The following is a 22167-nucleotide window of genomic DNA, read 5'->3' as shown; positions in this document are numbered from 1 at the left end:
TTCGTGTTTACCCCCATTCTTCAGTCTATATTCCGGGAAAAAAAAAGTTGAACCAGGAAATAAAAACTTTTTCTTGTCACTGTTTATTGCGTGCTTGGGGCAGGGGGTGATGTCCAGGAATTTCTGGGGCGCTCCCTCCCCCCACCCCACCCCCCACCCCCCCGGGGAAAAAAGGAAAAAAGAAGAATCTTTGCTCTCGCAATTGCTTTAATCTGAAGCTGTTCTTGGAGCATCTGTTGGAAAACATTAGGATTCTCCCATCATGCCCCGCGAGCCATGACGTCACGCGGGGCCGCGCCGCGGGCGGGCGGGGCGCGGGGCGCGCGGCGCGGCGGGGCGGGTCCCCACGCCGGCACCCCCAGCCCGGGCGCCCCGGGACGAGCCCGGCCCCCAGCCCGGCCGCTGCCCGCGGGGGGCCCGAACCCGCGGCCCAGGAAGCCCCTCCCGGCCCTGCCCCGGGGGTGTGGCCGCCGGGGTTCCGAGCCGCCTCCGCCCGGCAGCGGGAGGCTCGTCCCGCCCCCCACACTCCCCGGCGCCCCGACCTCCTCCCCGGCCTCGCGGGCCCCCTCCCCTTCGCCGGCGCCTTCCAGGGAGGCTTCCCCGACACCCCGAAGTCCGGGCCGCTCGGGAGGTGACACCCCCGGGGCTGCCACTTCCAGAGGTGTCCTCCCTGGTGCTAATGAGCAATTCTCACCATGCCAAAAGGGGGGGCTCTGCATGGGGGGTGCGGACGGCTCCAGTCTCCAGCTACAGCGCAGGCCGGGAGGGGGGGTGAGAGCCAAGGGGGGTGGGGGGGGCTGTGCCAGAGCCCGGTCTGGTCCGGGAAGCTGCCCAGCAGAGGGGGCCTTTCACCAGGGCCCTGGTCCCCTCTGCAGGGGGAACCGAGGCTCTGAGGAGCACCCCAGGGGCGCTCAGCCTAGCTGGCAGCAGCAGGGCAGGCTGGGGCCCCTTGGGGCTGCTCCTTCGTGTCCAGCCAGCACCTACGCAGGCCTGGGGCGCCCGCAGTGGGCAGGACAGCGGATGCAGGAGGAGACAGCCAGGAGACGGGAGGGGGCGGGCTCCAGAGAGGGCAGCACTCCTTGCCTCGCCCACTCACTCACTCATTCAACTAACCCCGGAGCTAGGGGTCCCCCAGGGAGCAAAGGCAGAGCCAGGCGAGCAGCCGTGGTCACTGGTGGCCCCGAGGCCGCCCCTCCCAAGTCCAGCTGGCAGTTACTACCACAGACCGGGAAGTCACTGGCCGCAGGTCACTAATTCTTTTTGATCCACATAACAATGTGCAGCCTGGAGTCTGCTTGCTGCGCTGGGCTGGGTGCCTGGTCACCTTAGAGGTGAGGGCAGCTCTGGTGAGCGTGCTGGCCCAGGGCAGGCCAGGAGGTGGCAGGTGGTACAGCCAGCACTCCTGGCCTAGACTCTCTCTGAGCAGGTCCCCAGCCCCCCAAGTCCTGGCCCCACAGACAAATTTCTGTGTCACCCCCTTCCAGCCACGGCCTTGGCCCGCCCCCATCCAGAGGAGACGCTCCACCGGCTTCAGACACCGGCCTTCAGGGCACAGGGTGGGGCAGCCCCGGGCATGTCTGCGTTACCCCTGGGAGGCCCACAGCCTGGAGGGCCCAACGTTGAGCAACTCTGGGCCCAATTTGTCCAAAAGGGAGATGGCCCAGGTGGGGGGTTCCAGACGTCCAGGCTCCAGGCAGAGTGCTCCCCTAGTGATTCCAGGACACAGCCGGACCGGATTTCTGCGCAAGCCAGAGTCCCCCGCTGCCCTACCACCACCCCGTGGTCCCTTCTGGGCCTACACCACAGTGCCCACCCACTGCAATGGCAGGACCCCGTCCAGCAGTGGGGGCATCACGCAGAGTGGCCCTGAGCCGGCGGCCCCAGCCCCACGGGACGTGTCTGCTCTCACGGGGAGCAGGGGGAGGCCTTCCCACCCACCTGCATCTCTGGGGCACCTCCATCTCCAGGGTACCTCCATCTCTGGGGCAGTCCCATCTCAGGGGCACCCACATCTCCAGGGCACCCCCATATCCGGGCACCCACATCATCTCACACCGAGTGCAGGTGTCTCCCTGTCTTTCCCCAGCACCTGCCTCGGGCCGGAACGCGAGGCTGCTGGGGTCCCGCGGAAGAGGCGTGGCTGGGCCGGGGTCACTGGCTTGGGAGAGCTAGAGGAGGACACCAGCATGGCCGGAGCCGGGTGGGCGCTCGCGTGGGGCGGAGACTCAGTGAGAATTAGGCAGACAGGTGCGGGGGTGGGGGTGCCTGGGCAGAGGGAACCCTCTGAGCAAAGGCCGAGCAGCAAGCAACCCCGAAGCCCCCCAGAAAGAGACAGAGGGGCCAGGAGGCGAGCGGGCGGGGGAGGGTCTCACCATGCAGCCCGCCTGGGTTTGATGCCCGAGGGCCATGAGCCAGGAGGGCGGTTGGGCGGGACGGCGGGCAGGGAAGGGGCTGGCTGGGCCGGGAGGCTGGGGGCGCCCAGGCGCGGTGGGCCCCTGAGCAGGTGGGAGGGAGGGGCCTGGGGGAGGCGAGGGGGCAGGAGCCCAGAATCTGCTTTGTCGAGATGAGCTGGATCTGGGGGTTCACTGGCCAAGTCTGGCCTTAGTGAGGGCGGGCGGGCGCGACGCCATTTCTGTGCAGGGAGGAGCAGAGAAGGAGGGAGCAGCGCCCTTGGGCTCTGCCTGAGGTGAGAAGAGCCTGGACCCCAGGCCCCTGCTGGACAGGCGTCACCCTGAGGCTGCCCAGGCGCCCTCAACGCCGTCTGCCCCGCCGGGGAGGGGAGGGCGCACCCTGGGGCCCTCTTCGGGCTCCGGTTCCCCCTCAGCACAGCAAGCAGGGCCGCCGCGGGGGTCCGGTGGCCATCAGAGCCCACCCTGGGCTCGTGAGACCCCGCTGGGCCCCAGCCTGCTGCTGCGAGGGCTGAAGCCCCGTCCCCTTGACCGACAGGCTCTAGTGCGGGCGGGGGGCTCGGGGTCCCTCCGGCAGCAGCCGCGCCCCCTTCCCCACGCGCGGCCGGTCCCTGAGATGGGGCAGCCTCCCTCCCGGCTGCGCTTGAGCCGCGGCTCCCCTCCCGGACCGCGCCGCCGCACCCAGGACGGCGGCTGCACAGAGGACCGTCCCACGACGCCAGCTCCACGCGCCCTCTGCTGGCTGCCGGCGGAACTGCGCCCACGCGGCCCGCGCTTGGCCTTGAACGGGCACTTGGCCTTTCACCCTTGGGCCCGCCTGGCGGCGTCTGCAGCAGCTGGGCCCTAAGGCTGCCCCGGGGGCCGCCCAGCGCAGTGCCCACCGCGGCTCTCCCCTGGACACACCCGGCTCCTCCAAGGCCAGATCCTGCGGCCCAGTCCACCCCCACGCGTGCAGGCGCCTCCTGCAGCCCCTTCCAAGCCGGACACCAGGCGGCCCTGAGTGGCCTTGGGCTCCCTCCCCCGGGGAGAGAGGGGGCAGCCCTCACCGAGAGGCAGCCCTCGGAGCCCCTGGTCTCTGCAGGAAGCCGGCACCTCGGCTGGCCTTCCTCCCAAGCCCGCGCTCCTGCTTCCCCTGGGGAGGGCCCCACCTCGGGGAGGGCCCCAGGGCAGCCGCCGCCTGCTCCCTCCCTTCACTGTCCACTGTGGTCGGAGTGGCCGCCGCCGCCCTGGGACCCGGGCGACAGTGCTGAGGACAGAAGGCCAGCGACGGTGGCTGGAGACCCAGACCCACCCATCCAGGCCTCCCCTGAGGAGCCAGGGAGCCCAGGCCGCTCCCCCGCCGTCAGGAGCCGTCCCACCGCGCCGTGTGCCATCGTCGGAAGCGCTCACAGGGGCTGTCCAGCGCGCCTGCCCTCCCCGTGGGCAGCTGGTTTTGTGCTGCCTGCCTGCTGTCTCCTCACCTGCCGGGGGCTGGGTCGGGGCCCTCGGGCACAGCTACCGGAGGGACAGAGGGGGCGCTCGGTCAGCTTCGTCCTCAGCTGACCAAGTGTCACCCCTGGGAGTGGGGAGAGGCCTGAGATGGGAAGCGGTGGCCGTCCCAGCTCCCCCCCAGGAATGCTCTGTCTTTGCCAGACGATGGGGAGGCGCCGATCGCGAAGCATGAGCCAGGGCCGGCGAGGGGCCCTGCTGCCCGGGCCAGCGGCCCATCCACGCTTTTATTTGTGACAGAAGAGCCACGTTGGAGTCCCGTCTTTGTCACCCAAACTCTCTCCCTTTTCCAACCGCTTGCTGGGTTCATCTTTTAAAGCGACATCTCTAGCCCCGGGAAGTGCAGAGCCGAGTTCTGGCCACGCCCATCACAGACATGCCGGGCCTCAGCGCAGCCCTTACCATGGCCAGGGACCTGCCGGGCACACTGCAGGAGGCCCCGGCGCTGGGCTTACAGGTGGCTTTAAACACATCGTGGGTGCCGGTGCTGCAGCCGCATCCCAGACGTTGTGCAAACCCACAGCCGGCGGCGCTGTGCTTTCCTGCCCGCCGAGGGCGCATGCCGGGGGCCCAGAGCCGGGGCCAGCCAAGTCCCCCCGTCTCCGGCCCACCCACCAGCGTGTGAGAACAGCAGGCGCTGCTCCAAGCGGAAAACAGACCCCCAGAGCCTCCCAAGCAGCAAGGACACTGTTCCGTGTCATCCACCCGGCAGGGCGGGGAGAGGAGGCTGCGTGGGGGTCACAGTGCCGTGCAGAGGTCACGCGGCGAGCTGGCGACGGGGCGGGGAGCGCACACCCCCTCCGGGCTGCTTCTCCCACCAGCGCACCCCTTCGCCCTCACAGACCGTCCTCGAAAGCCAGGTGTGCTCCTGTCCAAGGTCAAACCAAGACTCGAAGAAGGAATACCCCAGAGGGGGTGACAGGCAGGGGAAACCCCGCACTCCCCCAGGGCACATGGCACGATGCCACCTGCCACCACCTCCGGCTTCGAAAGCAGGCACCTCCGGGGCAGCGAGAGCTGGGGCATCCATTAAAGACCCTGAATTAGGCACTAAGAACGAGACTTGCCTGCTGTCGGCACTTTCCAGAATGAAAGGCAGAGAACATGACGTTTATGAGAGCGAAGCAGAAGAACAGACTGGCGGAGCCTGCAGTGCCAGCAGGTGCCAAGTTCAAACTCAGCCTGGCCTGCTGCGTGACCCTGGCCAGGTCGCTCCATCTCTCTGAGCCCCCGTCCTCCTCACCTGCGCAGGGGCCTCAGCTTTACACAGACGTGCGGATGGCGGGGGCTGCCCCCACAGCGGGGGGCACAGGCTGCTGCTCTCTGGCTCCACCCTGGGGCTCCACGGCAAACCCTTGGCAGGTGACCTTGTGAGAGGTCAACCTCTCCAGGTTGTCCACCTTCAGTGTACAGGCCAGAGGGAGGGATCTTGCCTCGCATCTTTTTATTATTCCAACTTTTAACCAAGAAGTAAAAAACTGGAGCTCGTTAGCCACAATTTTTTGTGGATTCTAGGGAACAGCACAGAGAGCAAAGCCATTAAAATAAAAATAGACACAGAAATGTGCAGCAAGCCTCGTGGCCTGCATCCGCACCGCCAGCGGCAGCTCGCACTGGGCTTGCTGGCGAGCGCTGGGCAGAGGCCGCAGACCTGTACAGAAACCGCCTCCGGCGAGCGCCCCTCCGTGGCAGTGGCTGTGGACCTTCCATCCCCAGGCGGGGTCCGAGGCAAAGGCCCGGGACTCCTGCCCCAGACCTGCCCGCCCCGGCCCAGCCTCCAGCACTAGCCCCAGCCCCAGCCCCGTCCCGGCTGGTAGTGGCAGGGGCTCCGTCCGAGGGCGGGCTGGACACGGGGCAGGGGGCACGCTGTGAAGGTGGGGGTCACGGCCGGGAACCCTGGGGAGGCCTGAGAAGAGCCTTGGGCGCAGGTAGGCTGGGGTCTCTTCAAGTTCCTGCACACGGCTGGTGCGGAAGGAGCTACAGACATTTTGAAAAGCGCCCTGGACCTTTCTTTAAAAACTAACACTAGGGCCTCCCTGGTGACGCAAGGGGTTAAGCACCGCACTATGAAGCTACCCGCAGCCTCTGCAGCACAAGGTCCATCCCCAGCCGGCCAGGGAGCTACCCACAGGGCGCAGCAGACCTCTCCTGACTCCACGCCGCTCCCCTCAGCAGTGTATGTCAGTCAGTCTGCCTGTTCTGCTCCCCGCTCTGTCTCTGGTGCATCCTCTCACCCCCTGCGCCTCTGGCCTGTACCCCAGCTCTTGGATGCATAAATAAATAAATCTTAAAAAAACAAACAAAAACCTAAAACTAGAAACCCGCCCAACCCCACCCCCTGGACGTCTGTGCCGAGAACACGCAGGGTGGGGTCGAAGGTCAGTTCCAGATGCTCCCTGGGGGGACCTCAGTCCCGGGACAGGACCCCCTGGGGCCAGGTGGGGGTTGGGGGGACACCGGGGCCATCACCCAGTTCCGGGAAGAGGAAATCCCGCCACTTACGGCAGAGTGGAAGGAACGTGGGGGGCGCGGGAGGCGAGCGCGGTAGATGGTCTCCGTCCACCCGGCTCCCGGCGCGGCAGGGCGGGCGAGGCGACAAAGCGGACTCAAAAACGGGGCGGGTGCGGGCGGAGGAGGTGGGGCTGGTTTTTGCTTCGTTCCCATTTTTGCTTTGTTTCTTCGAAAGTTAAAAAATAAATCGTGAGTTTCAAGGGGGGTCGTTTTCAAAAATGAAAACGCGACAGACGCTCGAGACACGGCAGTACTAAGCCGACAAAAATTTATTCCGAGAAACAAGCCTCCCAGGCCAAAGCACCGTCTCACGTCTGGCAGCGGCCGGCGGGGCTGGAGGTGCCGGCAGAGGGGCGCCCCGGGCGGAGGCGCAGTGACCCTCAGGAGAGGAAACAGCGAGGGAACAGCCCAGGCCTGGAGGGAGCCTGTTCCTGCTCCAGGGAGGCCGGGCGCGGGCAGAGGCCAGCGGCTTTTCCAGCAAGAGCCAGAGGCGGAGGGCGGCGCGGCCCGCGGCGTCGGGTTCTCTCTCTTCAAGCGAGCGTGAAGCAGGCGCAGGCTGTACCAGGCTGCGAGCAGCCGTGCCAGGTCCTCCACACCCCCTGCCCCGGCTCTGCCACGTTCCTCCCCTCCCCACAGGTTTGTTCTCTCTGCTCGAGAACCAGAACCGAGGCTGGCTCTGCGGGCTCGGGGGCCAGGGAAGCCCGCCCTGCCTGTGTTCTCTCGGCCGGCCCGGCAGGAGACACCGCGGCGACGCCTGCTGGGGAGCGAGAGAACACCCCTTGGCCTGCACCCCAGCTCTTGCCTGCACAAATAAATAGATCTTTAAAAAAAAATAGAAGTGGTGGATGAGTGACTTGTAGACGGAAACCAGTCAGGGCTCACAGGAGGGGCGGGGGGCTGGGGTGGGGCTGCCGACGGGGCGCGCGTCGGGGGTCTCACCCACACCAGCACACGCCCGCTCAGGCGCACCTCCGCACTCCCACTCGGACCCCCACACTGACACCCACTTGGCGGCGGTGAACACGCAAGGCCGGACTCCAGCGTCCTCTGCGGCGGCCTCCCCCGCCCTCCAGCGCTCCCCAGGCCCAAGCGGGCGCCTCCACCTCGATGCACAGACCAGAGAGGGAGGTGCCCCCCACGGCTGGGTCGGCCAGCACCCCGGGAGCACGGTCCCTGTCGGGGTGTGAGGACCAGCTGGTGGGCCCCTGTCCAGGAAACGCGCCTTCACTGCACCTAGAGGGTCGCGGGTCGCCACCGCCCTACAAACGCCGCAGGTGCGTGAACTCAGCTCCCGGGTCATGTGGCTCCTGCCCCAACCGCAGGCACCTGGCAGGGCCAGCCGCTCCGCCACACCCCGGGCACCGCACCCCAGCCTGCCGGCCGCGGGAGAAGCGAGGCCCGGAGCCGAGCGCCTGTTTCCCAGAGCAAACTGCAGCGGGTTTCAGCGGCGACAGACGCAGGGGTGTCCTCAGGGGGCTCACACAGGGTGGGGGCTTTACACAGCCAAGTTTGAGGATGCTGGGCTGGGTGAGGGGGCCCAGCAGGAGGGTCCTTGCGGGGGGCCCCCTTCCAGGGCAGCAGAGGGGGAGTGTGCCGGGGTCTTGCCGCGGGGGCCTGCAGGTCTCTGCTCCTCAGGAAATCGGCTCTGCGGGCTGCAGGACCAAGAGTGCCCCAAGCGACCCCGTTCCCACCGAGACAGAAACGTGCTCTCCCAGAGCCCCCCGGTCCCCAGACCCGGTTGTGTGCAGAGGAAGTTGCCAGAGCCTGGCGGGCCGGCGGCCCAGCCCACACGCCCTCTGCTCGGGACCCAGCCGCACGATCCCGCAGAACCCGCAGCTCCCGGGCTGGACATTTGGACATTTGGACTCCTGGAGTCGCTACTGAAAATCTGTGGCGCCGCACGCTGCTCATGGCAGAGCCTCAGACCCATGAGAAAAACAGCGCGGGGCAGACACTCATCTGAGGAAACCAGGAGCGCCTGGGCCTGGGGCTGCACCTGGGCTTCCAGCTAGACCAGGAACAGCCCGGAAAAGCTGAGGCAAGACGGGCCGGGGAACCTGCAGCAGAAAAGGGTTTCTTCAGGGAGACACAGAAAGTGGAGACCGGAAGAAGCAGCTTGATACATCTGAGGACGCCAGACCGAAAACGTGGGGACGTGAGGTCCAGCCAGAGCCGCTGAGCTTCCCGACAGGTGGAGCCCAAAGCTTCTCCCGCAGGGAACCGTCCATCTGGGGTGGCAGCACTTCCCTGGGTGTGTCACACGCTCATCTGAAGCAAATGCAATGCCCTCTGTCAATTATACCTTTAAAAATACTCCACGAGGGCCTCTCTGGTGGCGCAGGGGTTCAAGTCTCAGCTATCAAGCCATCGGCCGCCCTGCGGTGCGTGTTCGGTGCCCCACCAGGGAGCTCCCCACAGGGCGCAGCAGACCTCTCCCGCCTCCCCGCTGCTCCCCTCAGCAGTGGATTTCAGTGGATCCACCTGTTCTGCTCCCCACTCTGTCTCTGGGGAGTCCTCTCACCTCCCCCACCCCCCCAACACCTCTGGCCTGCACCCCAGCTCTTGTGTGCATAAATAAATGAAAATAAATCTTTAAAAAAAAATACTCAACCAAAGAAACGGTACATGAAGTTAAAAGACAAGCAACAGAGAGAGCCAACTGCACGGAAACCCAGCTCGGAGAAGCGGCTCCCCCAAACCAACTAGGGAGAGATTGACCCAGACAGAGGCCGGAGCCACGAGGCGCAGAGCGTGAGGTGCGAACACCCTCGCCAGCCGTCAACGCAAACCAAGGCAACAAACGCCCTCTCGCCTAGGGTGGGATTAACAGCATTTAAACATCTGCACATTTCAAGGTCCGGAGAAGCCGGCACCTCAGACACGGCTGCTGAGTGGCCGGCGCCTCGGGGATGCCAGTCCCGGGTCCCCACCCCGCAGGGCCCCTGGCCTGCCCTGCCCCACCCCGTGTCCCTGCAAGCCCCTCCTGAAGCACCAGGAGAGCAGCCAGGGGAGGCCGAGACAATGGGGAGCCTGAGAGCCTGCCATGGCCTCCTCCCAGCAGCCCAGAGCAGTCTGCAGCAGGGAGGCCTCCGAGACGCGCTGCTGGGCACACGGGGCAGTTTCAGGACAGAGGCTGGTGTCGGCCCCGCCGTGCGTTCTGTCTCCACCCGGGAAGGAACACGGGAACCAGGGGAGGCGATCGGGAGACCTCTGGTGACGGGGAGACCTCTGGTGACGGGGAGACCTCTGGTGAAGGGGAGACCTCTGGTGACAGGGAGACCTCTGGTGACGGGGAGACCTCTGGTGAAGGGGAGACCTCTGGTGACGGGGAGACCTCTGGTGACGGGGAGACCTCTGGTGACGGGGAGGCCTCTGGTGACGGGGAGACCTCTGAGGAGTGTCCTGGGCTCAGAGGCCGTGCGTGGAGTCCCACTGTCCTCCCTCTTTCCCCAGGACGCGGCTGCCCGGGCCCACAGCTGGCAACCCCCACCCCACACCCACACAGTCACGGGGCACAGAGCAAGATCGCCCCTTTCCCTCGAGACCAAACCGCAGCCATCAGCCGCCTGCCTCCCCGGGCAGGGCCCCAGTGCCGCGGCCCCTGGGAGTGCGCCTCACGCCGGAGCAGGGAAGAGGGGGGCCTTGGGGAACTGCGAACCCTCCCGGGCTTTCGGCCTGGCGGGGAGTGGCCCCAGGGCCCGGGGGCGCACAGGTCTGAGGCACCCGCACTGCAGGGGCAGGTGGTGTCTGCCACGCCCAGCGCCCATCCTCCCTTCTCCGCTGGCGCCCCCCATGTGCTTCTGGGGATCTCAGGCCCAGTTGCTGAGGGGGTCTGGCTCCTGGCCTGGGGGGCCTGTGAGTGGGGCCTCCGCCTGCCCATTTCCTGCCAGGTTGGTGGGTCAGAGGCGAGCAGCCGGCCCCCGCCCAGGAAGGGCGAGGAAAGGGGCTGAGCGCCGGCGGCCCTGGCCCGCGCCCGTGCCTGGAGCTCCCAGGCCTGCCTTCGGCCTCCACCGGCGCCCTCACCCGCTGCCAGGAAAGCCTGCTAGCCCAGCGGGTCGTCCTGTGGGCCCGCCGGGGGGCACGTGAGAAGGCCCGGGCACGGTGGCACGCCCGCCGCCATCAAAGGCGGACTCTGGCCTTTTTTGCCCACCTGGAAGGCCCCTGGGGGATGACGCCGCGTGAAAGGAGTCGGGAGGGACAGACGGGAAGGACAGACGCCGTGAGGTTTCCCTCAGCCGCGGCCCAGAAGGAAGCCAGGCACGAAGAGAACCAGAACAGAACAGCGCCGACCCGTGGGGCAGGGCCGGCGGGCGACTGGACTCTGGACGGCCGCGCGGTGAGCCGGGAGGGGCCGCTGGACGCTGGAACCACGCGCCCTGTGACGAGCGCCACGTCCGCACGCGGGGAAGGAGACTCACGGGCTCACGGGCGCCTCGGCCCGCTCGGGCTGCTGCGCTCTGGCCTCGGGGCGCCCGGCGCAGCCCAGAAGCTGAGCCCACGGGGCCAGGGCCAGGGCTCCCGCCACCGCCTGCCACCCCAAACCACACCTTCACCTTCTCGCGCTGCTGGCGGGACAGGTGGCGCTGACCATCCCGCCTCCCGGCCTCAAGCGCAACCTCACCCGGCGCAGAAAGACCCCACAGACCCCGCCCGAGTCAGCGCTTCCAGGGGAGACTCACGGTCCGCGAGGAGAGTAGCTCGTTCCTCTGCAACGAGGGCCGCTCTGGCCACAGCGCGGTCTCCCTGCCGGGGGGGCTCAGACCCCCCCTCACCTCAGGGGAGGTGCCCAGTCCTCTGGGCCGAGCTTCAGGTGGCCTCGGGACAAACCCTCCTGGTCCCAAACCAGCTGCGCCCCCCACTTCCCCGGCCCTCGGCGGCCGGCCCCCCTCCTGGGGTTCAGCCAAGAAGCCTGGACTCAGGCCCCGGGCGTGGGCTCCCACGTGCCCACTGTCTTTGCTCTCTGTCCCCCGAGGTGCCCGCTGGCCCAGGGCAGCCAGAGAGAGCCTCCTCCGGGCCAGCAGGGCAGACAGCAGCCCCGAGGCCCGAGTGCCCGGGGGGCAGCTCCCCAAGGGCGGCTGACTCCTCGGCTCTGGGGCCCTCAGCCCTACAGCCCCAGGCCCTGTCCTGACCCCCACCAGCTAATTCCCACCCACAGGTGCCCTCCCAGCTGCATGGGGCGCTCTCCTCTCCCCACTCAGTCTGCAGCCAAACGCCCCCCGCCAGGCCCCCCTGGCGCCCTCCCAAGCCCCCGCCGCCCGTCTCTGCCTCTCCCTCCTCGTCTTCCCGGCGTCTTCTAAAAACATCCCCAATGACAGGGTCTTCCGCCCCCACATAGAACCCCCAGCATCCCCAGCAGCTGGGGGTGCCCGACCCGCCTCGGGGTGAACCACGCGCGCCGGCCCGTGGCGAGAGGCCGTGTCCTGCTCTGCGAAAGTGGGTCAGCGGGGCTGAGCCCGGCGCCCTCCGGGTCCAGGCAGGAGCCGCAGAACTATTTTAAAATCGCCGTGAACCAGCCGAGCGGGGCCGGAGGAGCGTGACGCCGGCAGGTCCCGTCCTGGCGGCTCAGAATAGCGGGCGGCAGGCTCTGAGGTGCCCTTGTCAGAGCCCAGCCCCAGGTGCGCCTGCCAGGAACCCACACTGGGGGGGGGGGGTGCCCCTGCCCTGTGCAGCGAGGGGGCTTGTCCCCATCGGAGGTGCGGGGCATCTCCCTCCTGCTCTCCCGGGGCTCAGTGTCTCCCTCCTGGCAGACCTCGCTGCCCACTGGGCCCAGCAACAGGAGGGGCGGCACCTGCGGGGCTGCAGCCGGCGGCTCCGCTCACAGGGGGGGCTCCTCTCCAGCAGGGCAGAGCCGGGCGCCCCCCAGACCCTCTGGGCCCGAGGAGCCGGTGCCCCCCTCCCAAGAAGCCCTCCCCACCTCAGAGGTCCCACTTCGCTCCGGTGTGTGAGTGTGAGTGTGTGAGTGTGTGAGTGTGAGTGTGTGTGAGTGTGTGTGTGTGAGAGTGTGTGTGTCTGGGCACTGTAGGCTGCTCAGCAGCACCCCTGGCTTCTGCCCCTTAGATGACCTCCCAACCCTCCTGTTTTGTAACAAATGAAAATGGAGGTCAGCACCCCCCTTTCAGATCCCCGGTAATGGCTTGCGACGCCCCTAAACCAGAGTCCAGGCAGCTGGGACCCCAGAATCACGGGTCGAAAGTGCAGACAGGGGCTCCCCTGAGCGTGGGGCCCGGAGGGTTCTCCCTGAGCGGCCACCAGCCAAGCGTCCTGGGCACCGCCGTCCTGGGCACCGGCACCCTGGGCACCACCGGCACCGAGGCCACGAGTCCAGGGGCGCCCTCAGGCCCCCGCCCCTCGGGGAGACCCCGGCCCCCCCTCCCCAGCTCTCCTGGCCAGGTGGGGCGGCACCTCCCCGCCTCCTCGTCCCGCGCGTCCCAGGGCTGGCCGGGCGGGTGTGCGCGCAGGCGGGGGCGCGGGTCCTCCCGGCGGGCGGGCTGCGGGGGCCGGAGGCGCCAGGACGCTCGCCCGCCGCGCGATGCCGAAACCCGGGCACGGGAAGTCGAGGGTCCCGCCGCTCCGGGGCCCGCACGCGCGCAGAGGGGCCCCCAGGGGCCGGCCCGGCTGGGGGGAGCCCGGGCGCCCATCTCCGCGGCGGGGGCGCAGCGGGCAGCCCCCCTCGGGGCGCGAGCTCCCGGGGCCGCCCCCGCGCCGCGCCCGCGCGCCCTCCCGCGGGGTCCCCGGCCGCGCGCTTACCTTGCGCCGGGCCTCGGGCGGCGTGGGCGGCGTCCCGGGCCCCGAGGGCGCGCAGCAGCGAGCGCACCGGCGCCGGCCAGCGGGCGCGCCCCCCGCCCCGGCCGCGCATGCCGCGGGCGCCGGCTCGGGCTGCGCCGGGGCGGCCGGGGGCGCGCGGGGCCCGGGGCTGCGGAGGCGCCGGCCGGGCGCGCGGGGCGGGCGGGGCGCGGGGCGGGGGCGGGGCTGCCGCGCGGGGCCGGCCCCTCGGGCGGGCGGGGCGCCGGGGGCCGCGGTGACCTTGGTCTCCCGCCCCCGCGCGAGCGGCCGCGGGGACCCGGGCGCAGGGCGATCGCGGCGCGCGGAGGCTGCGGAGTTGGAGCCGCGCGGGACCCGGGCGGTCGCCGGACCCTCCCGAGTCCGGGGTTCCCCGCGCCAGAGCGGCCGGGAGAGCGCGGGCCAGCGCCGCGGGGCCGACCCTCCAGGTGTGGGGGCGCCGCGGCCGCCCGCGGGTGAGGTCGCTGCGTGGCTTCGACCCTCTTTTTAGTAAACACAGCAGGGGGGTTCAGCTTGATGAGGGTGGGACACCCTCGGAGCCGCCAAGCAGAGCAGGAACTGGAACGGGGCCAGCCCCCCAAGTCCTTGGCAGCCCCAGCCCCTCCTCCACCCGCGCGTCCTGGGGTGGGTCAGTCTTGAGAGGGCGGCGGCCTCTGCTGATTTTGGGGGGTTGCCTTTGACGCAGGGTGTCTGGTCTGACATGCACCCAGGACCCCTCAGCACTAAGGGCTTCCAAGGGGTCCAGGTAAGCACCAGACCAAGGGGTTCAGGTGCAAGGGGCACAGGTCCTCAGAACCCCAAAGGGGCAGCGCCCTGGCCCTGAGCGCTTCCCAGGAGCAGCGTGCGCGATCCCATCAAGGCCCCAGCAGGCGCCCCCATAGTGCCCATGGCCCAGATGGAGAGGCGCAGGTGGTGGCGGGGCGGGACAGGTGCTGTGCTGGCCACCCGGCTGCGGAGGGCTGTGTGGGGTGCAGGTGAGGGGCTCCCTCCAGCAGCCTGACCCTGCCGCCTGCTTCTCTCCCTCTCCCAAACCACCCTCCACCCCCAGAACCCTGGGGCTGCCGTGCCCACGCCTGACAGCCCGTCAGGTGGCGCCGCGCTGAGCGTCCACCCATGCAGTCTCCTGGGGGGGCTCCAGTGACCCCCTCACTTCACAGACGTGCCCACCGCTTGGTCCCCAGCATCCCCCTGCCTCCTCCTCCGTGGACTCGTGGGGAGGCTCTGCAACTGGCCTCCACCTTCCAGAGGAGGACGCAGGCTGGGGAGAGGCAGCACCTGCTCTGCGAGGAAGTCAGGAGGGAGGAGGGCCAGGACCCACTATCTCAGTGCCCGCCCCCCGCCTACCCCCCCCCCAGAACGCCCGCTCACCCTTCCAGACCCTGCGCAGCACAGCGCTGCCTCCGCTGGAAGCTTTTTCCTCAGCCTCGCTGCCCCCTGCCCCCTCCTGCATCCCGTGCACCCTCTGAGGGGCGCCCTCCACATGCCACTGCCCCGTCTCCACCGGGCTGGGATTTTAGGGGGCGGGCATTGGCCCTGGCTGCTGCCCTCCAGGCCTGCTCACGTCCAGAGAACATCCGTGGGCAGCCCGTGGCCCCTGCTCACAGCACCATGTCCATTTTCCCCTCCTGCCCCTCCCAGCCCTAGCGGAGCCAAGGCCCCGCCTGACCATCCGCCGTCCTGGCCGTGGCCTGGAGGCTGCTGAGGGAGAGCTGGTCTGCCCCGCCACACCCAGCTCCTGGGACTCCTGCTGCGCCGCTTGAGAAAAGCCTTTTTACCCCCTGGCCCCGAGGGGGTGGTGGGATCCCGGAGCCATCGGCTGCCTCCATGTGAAGCAACACAGAAGAGGGAGGACCTGGACACAGGTGTGCTGGGGCCTCGGCACTGTCGGGGCACCTGGGTCCGGCCGCGCCTGCAGGCAGCTCCACGGAGGGTGGAATTTTCGGTCTCACCCTCGCGGCTGCTTCCTGTGCCCTCGGCTGGATGGTGACAAGGTCCCGGGAACAGAGGAGAAGAGCCGGGCCTGCTGCAGCACCGGGCAGGGCCGGGCCGCGGCGGCCGGAGGGAAGGTTTGCAGTCGCAGGTGCCGGAGTCGGTGGAGACCCAGGGGCCAGTGACTTTCCCGTTCCTGACGCCTGTGCTGTCCCGAGGTCCACCAGCCCCTCCACCTTGGCCGAGCCGGTCAGTCCTCCAGGTCCTGCCCTGCAGGCTGGGGAGCTGCTCTGCGGAGTCTGGGGGCCCGCGCCAGGTTGGGGAGGTCACGGGGTTTTGCTTGGTCTCCAGGATGCGCCCGGCCTCGGCCTCGCCCAGGTGCTGTCGCTGCCCCGGCCAGGGCTGCTGCCCGGCGTCGTGGGCGCCGCCCGCCTGGCGTGGGGGGGGGTCGGGGGCGGGGACCCCGAGGCCGGGCGGCGAGGGGAGCCCCAGCGCCGGGCCGCGCTGGCCACAGCCTGAAGTCCAGCCGGTTCCCGGCGGCGCGGCGCGCGGGCTGCCCCGACTTTGGGGCGCGCGTGTCCGGGCGGGGCGGGCCTGGGCCGGGCCGCTGCGGGGACGCGAACAAAACTGGGCTCGTGGGCGGGAAGCTCGGGACAAAACCGGGCCAGTGACGGGCGGCGCCGCGCTCGGGCAGGGTCGGTGGGGGCCCGTCGTCCTGTTCCGTCTGCGCGGGGCTGACCCCTGCGCTCACCCCTCCGGAACCGAACCCGCGGCTTCGCGGCCCGAGGCCGGTCCCGGCGCGCGCGCGTCTCCCTCTAGCGGCCGCCGCGGGGACTGCAGCCGAGAGGCCGCGCCGGAGCCGCCACGCGCCCGGCGGCCGGCAGGGGGCGAGCGCGGCCGGCCTCGCTGCTCGCGGACCCAGACGGGCTCGCGACCCGGTCACGCCCCGGAGGCGCGTGTGAGCCTGAGAGTCGCGTCTAGAAGCTTTCTGAGTGTGCAAAATAAATGACACACAAGCTTGCACCCGATCTCACATAACCCCGCCAGGCGGACCAGCACTGTTGGGGTGCCCCCACCCCCCGCGTGGCGGGCCAGCACTGTTGGGGTGCCCCCACCCCTCCCCCGCGTGGCGGGCCAGGACTGACGAGGTGCCCCCACCCTCTCCAGGTCCATCTCATGACCCCGGCCCCGCGGAAAAGAAAGGCCTCGACAACCCCAGCAAGCTGGCGGGGTTGGCCGCGCCCCCCGCTCCCCGCGGCGCGTGAGCCCAGGCTCCAGGCTCCCCACCTGCCAGAGGCGCGGGGCCACCGGGAGCCTCCCGCCCGCAGCTGGGGAGCCGCCCCCGCGGGTGCCGCGCCCCGGGCCACCCCTGTGCGCGCCGGGACCGGCCTCTGCTCACGGGGCCCCTCCCGTGCGCCCGCCCGCGGCCGCAGGACCCCATGGGGTGACGCTGCGATCCCCTCGTTTTGCAAGGACCAAGGAGTTAGAGGCGAGGGCACCCCACACCACCGTCCCGGAACGGGGAGCAATCAGGCAGCTCGTCCTCTGAGTGGCCCCGAGCAGGCTCTGTACCCAACTCTCGTGTACAGAACCTTGGGGGGCTGTGGGGGTGTTTGGGACCCGAAGGGCTGGGGAACCCCCTGAAAGACCTTTCATCTTTGCAGGAATTGGTGCGTGAAGAAGGTCAAGCAGGCGAAAGCGCAACCACCAACAAAAACAGCCCAAGGACAGAGCCAGGCCCCGCACCGAGGCCCGAGACAGACATTTCATGACCCAGAACTTGGTGTTCTGAAACCCGCCCGGCCTCGTCCTCAGAGGCTTGCAGAAAATTTATTTCCCTTTTAATGACCCTGGCGCAGGTCGGGAGCCGCGCGTGGTTGGGGCGCCACCCCCCCCCACCGTGGCCCCCGTGGCCGTCCAGGCTCCTGCTGACTTTGCTGCACAGGCGGCTCCCAGGCCAGAGCCGGGCTGACGCGGCGTGGACAGAGGGACTCCCTGCATTTCATACAAACTCACAACTGAAACGTGCTTGTGTGCTCATTAGGAAAATAACAGCCCGGTCACGGGGCTGCCAAGGATGCAAATATTGCAGCCACTTTGAAAAGCAGGCGGCGGCGGCACTTCCAGAGGGAGCAAACCCCGGGCCTGCACCCCCACTCCTGCGTGTCTACCCCAGGGAAGCGAGGACAGCCGTACACGCCAGATCAGACGGTGTTTCGTTCACATTCAGCATTATCCAAAATAGCCCGATTGGAAAGAAACCCAAATTTCCAGCGATCGGTGACGGACAAACACATGGGGGGCACGTCCAAGCCTACTGAGCCACAGCAGACCCCAAACACTCACACCCCGGCGTGATGAACCCCAAAGACAGGTCTCGCCAGCCAGTCCTGAGATCAGTGTTCAAGCAAAACCAGGAGTGGAGGAAGAAGCTAAAGCTATAAACAGAATTCCCCGGGGAAGAATTGCTGGTGGGCCTGAGCTGCTTGACCAGACATTCGGCTTCTTCTAGAATCTGAAAAATGCAAAAGAAATTACATGAAGACGCTGTCGCTTGGGTGGGAGACGCTGGTGGGTCGTCCTGGGCCAATGCCGTGGGCGCGCAGACGCTCTCCCCACGCGGGGCGGTGCGGGGACAGACGCCCATGCCAGGGGCCTTCGCCCGGGCCCCGGGATCTCACCTCCAGGAGCTCCCCTCCCTCCCCGCATCGAAGACACGCAAAGGTATCAAAGAGGCAACATGCAAAAGGGGACATCACGGCGATGTCAGGAGCCCGGAGTTCCAGCCTAAGAGGAAAACCTCAGTTCACAGACGCGACTCCCCAGGTCCTTAACGCTGAGTGAAAATATCAGTATAAACTTGTGTTTTCTTTAAAAAAACAGTATGTTCTCTGATGGCCTACTCAGATTTGGGAGAAAACAAGCCAGGGGAGCCCCTCTAGCGTGCAGGTGGTGTTCCTCAACCCTCGCTGCCTTCTCTTCCTTGACGTCGACAGGCAGCAGGAGAAGTGACGCCTTTTCCTCCACGGCCTGTGGGTTCCGACTCCAGAGGAGCCTCCCTGGGCATGAGGGCGTCGTCTGCACAAAATGCCGGCTCGCAGGTTCAAGGGGTGGGGAACGGCAGAACATTTTCAATGGTCCTTGGAGTCCCTCGGAGCGGTGGGTCTGGCAGGATATTGGGGTGACTGGCCCAGCAGGGTCGGGCTGGCGGTGCGGGCCATGCGCTCAGGCCCCCAGGGAGAGAGGGGAGCCCCTGCTGCAGGTGTCAGCTCCCGGGAAAGATCCTGGGCGGAGTGGACGGAGGGCCCCGCAGCGGGAGCCTGTTAGAGAGGCGCTGCAGAGCGAGAGGTGCAGGGGGAGGTAGACTTGCTCCCCTGAGCTGGGACCCTGGAACCCTGGAACCACACGGCATTACCCAGTGCCCATGAAATGACATTAAAATCGCATGGTTATGTATCCATTATTACATTAAAAACTCACGCCCTCAGCCTCCCTGGCGGGCAGTTGGTGGAATTTCTCCACAGAGGAGCTCTCGGCGGTGATCGGGAAGAGCTAGTTGTGTATCTCTGGGAAGTTACACCAAAAAGAAGGGGAAAATGAGGGCCTACCCCTGACGTGGGTGGCGGAAGGTGAGCGCGGAGGGCGTCTGCTGCCCGCCGCAGGGGAAGGACGAGCCGCCGCGGCACCAGGAGCCGGGATTCCCGGCCCAGGAGAAGGGGCCACCGTGACGCCGATGGTGCAGGACGGATCCTAGGGGCCCAAACTTGATTTAAAAGCGTCAGTGCGGCTCGAGTGCTTCTCCCCCTCAGCCGGGTGAGCCTGGTGCGCCGCCACGGCCGGAGCGGCTGGCACGGGGCCGGGGGTGGGCCTCACGGCCCTCACAATGAAGCAGGGCCCCTCGGAGGAATGACCGAGCCCGGGTCTGCAGCAAGCAACGGCCCGTGTCCCGCCCGCCCCGGGGAGATGAGCAGGACTCGGGTGCCAGCCTCGGGACACCCCGCCCCGACGGGCTAGTGCAGGCGGCTGCTGGAACGATGGCTGCAGGAGCGGGAGCACCCGCTGAAACACCCGGTGTCCCCCAGCGAGACCAGCCTGCGGGTCTTCAGGGCCCCGGGGGCAGCTCAAGAGCTTGTTTGATTGGAGAATTTAATGTTTTTCATTCATCGTAAAACTGAGGATGATTTTATACCTTATTTTGGAGGCAGGGCGGTCTGTCTCTGAGTAGGGGTAAGTTGCTCCGAAAGAAATGACTCCGCAGCACCTTCCCCTTCACGTCAACTGTCTTGTTTACATAAACTTCTTGTTACACGAATAAAGAAACTCACTTGGCCGGGGGGCCCGAGGCATGGAGCGGGGTGAAAAAGACAGACCACGGAAACACGCATCGGACGCGGCGTGAGAGGCCTCCTCGGGCAGCGACCTCGGGCAGGACTGTCACTGGCCAGGGACGACCGTCGCGTGGCCAGTGTGGGGGACACTCGCTGCGGCTCTGCCCGGTCCCAGCAGGAGCCTCGGCGCCGGCGGGTCAGGCTGTCCCGCCACCTGCGCTGGCCGGCCAGGGCAGGGGGTGCTGCGTCCCCCGCGGGTGAGTGGACAGAGAGGATGTCCGCTCCCAGGACAGGGCCGGCAGGAGAGGGAGGGGCGTTTGGGCTTGAGGCAGCCGGAGCGCCCCCTGGCGGACTCCTCGGAGACTGCGGCCCGCGAGGCCCTGACAGCAGGAGTCACTGAGGAGACAGACGTGGTGTCACCCCAGCACTAACCACAGGCCCGGACGGCGTGAGCTAGAGTGGAGGGGAGCGGGGTCTGCGTGTCTGTGGGGAGAGCCGGGGCAGCGGAGACGGTGGGATGGGCGGGCAGGGGGTGGTCACAGGTCTCCAGTCTTCCTGCTGGGCTCCAGGAGGGGGTGCGGCTTGCCCGGCCTGGGTGGGTGACAGCAGGGTGCGGAGACCTCTCCAGGGAGCACCCAGCCCCCCATCATTGTCAGGATAATGCCCCATTGAGGGAATATGGGGCCTTTGGGGTTCAAGGTCTCGATGGAGGCTGGGGAGGACGGACAGGGCGCCAGACGGAGGACAGGGGCCTGCACACGTAGCACAGGCTGCATGTGCACACGTGACTCAGCATCTGTTTTCTTGAAACTGAAACTCTGGCTTTGAACTGAGATCCTTGCCCCCATGGTGCCCACAGGAGTGCTGGGCAGTGACGCCATCAGACATGAGCCAAGTGGGCCAGGAAGCACCCAGGTCAGGGCACCCGGGAGGCTGATAACAAGCCAGGGTTCGAAGGTGACAAGGCCCTGCGGGGCACCAACTATGACGGGCTGTTCTGGGGGCTGCCTGCTTATGTGACTGTGCCAACCTCGCTGGAAGTCAGCCCGCTCGAGATGAGATGGCAGGACGCCCGCCCCACTTGAGGACCAGCTACTGATATAAATGCCTGCTCCTTGCACCCTCTGTGGCTACCCACTCGGGACCCCTCTCCGCCCAGAGAGCTTTCCTATCCTTTCTGTCTATCAGTCAATCGCTTCTTTTCTGTAACTTTCTGAACATTGGATTCTTTCCTCGCGGAAGGTAAGAACCGAGAAAGAGCCCTCCTGGGGTCCTCAGATTCCAAGGCTGCTCCCCTAAACCCCGATCCTCATCAGTATGCCCTAAGTGTTGGTTTGACTCCCCCTCAACTGTACAACTATTGAGGAAAGGAGAAAGCTGAGCATAAAATCTGCGTGTACACACACACACACACACACACACACACACACACACACACACACGCGTGACACAGACTGGAGGGGAGACAAAGACAGCACAAAACATCCAACACCAGGAACAGAAACGGGGCATTTCCATCATCTACACATTTGGAAGAACAGAGGAGATCATGAAAACTCTGCCAAGAGGCTTGGAAATTTTGATAATGAGCTAAATTTTAAAAATAGCTGTGCATTATTAAAACTGAATTTCCTCTCTAGAAAGGAAATTCCAGACCCAGATGACTTTACCCATGAGACTTATCAAATAGTGCAAAGTGTGCCAACATTGCATTTTGGAGAGAATTAATGAAGAAGAAATACTTTGCCCCTCGCTTTATGTAGGCTGGCAGGACATTTAAAGACCCTGGCATGGGCTTGAGGATGGGACAAAGTAGCCAAGAACCAGAAGTAAAACCACAACTAAAATACCAGCGACCCGGCAGCTCATGCAACTCCAACCACAGCAACGTGTCATCTTACGCCCTTGAGAATTGTCCATATCGAAAAGACTAGAAGCAGCAAGTGCTGGTGAGGGTGTGGAGAAGGAGCTCTCCCAGGTGTCGGGTGGGTCGGTGAGTCAGTGCAGCCGTTTTGGAAAACAATATGGAGGCTCCTCAACATTTAACATAGAACTAACGCATGATTCAGCAATTCCATTTCTAGGTATCGATTCAAAGGACATGAAAACAGCAATTCGAAAGGATATACGCACCCCTATGTTTACTGCAGCACTACTCATATTTCCAGGTTGTGGAAACAGCCTGGGGATGGGTGCCCTAGAGAGATGATTGTGTGGTACACACACAATGGAATACTACTCAGCCACGAAAAAGATGAAATCTTGCTATTTGCAGCAACAGAGAAGGCACCTGAGGGAATTATGCTCCGTGAAATATGTAGAAGAGAGAGACAAACAGCACACGGTTGCGTCCATTTTTGGAATATAAGGAAACAAAACATAGACAAAATGAAACAAAACATTTAAACTCTGAGTACAGCTTTCTAGGGCGGGCAGGAGTGGGGGGCGCGGAGGGGTGAGTGCTCAGTAGATTGTAGTGAGGGGTTGTTGCTTGTAAAACATACACAGTGATGTAAACCAATGTTCCCTCAAAAATATATGAATAATGACTGACTCCATCGGTCAGTCAATAATTGACAGCTGTCAATAAAACTATGGGCTAAGTCCTGGCACCCCTCCTAGGGAATCACCAGCACTCGGTCCCCCAGAATCACACCTAAGTAGGTTTTTTTCTAGAAAAGTGAGGCTGGTTGACCACTGAAGAATCAAATCAATGTTTACCT

At 66.2% G+C, this 22167-nt stretch overlaps 1 protein-coding gene across 1 annotated transcript in view; it reads right to left on the bottom strand.

The window, feature by feature from the left end:
* Window positions 1-13207, bottom strand: part of PHACTR3 (phosphatase and actin regulator 3) — a 100349-nt gene extending 87142 nt beyond the window's left edge. The window contains exon 1 of the mRNA XM_037500999.2: window positions 13155-13207. The gene's annotated coding sequence lies outside the window, so the exon portion shown is untranslated. The remainder of the gene's footprint in view (window positions 1-13154) is intronic.
* Window positions 13208-22167: the final 8960 nt, after the last annotated feature.

The sequence above is a fragment of the Talpa occidentalis genome, unplaced genomic scaffold (assembly GCF_014898055.3).
Source record: "Talpa occidentalis isolate TD23 unplaced genomic scaffold, MPIMG_talOcc4v2.1 talOcc4.10, whole genome shotgun sequence".
Classification (NCBI taxonomy): domain Eukaryota; kingdom Metazoa; phylum Chordata; class Mammalia; order Eulipotyphla; family Talpidae; genus Talpa; species Talpa occidentalis.
This window is presented reverse-complemented; position numbering and strand designations above follow the sequence as displayed.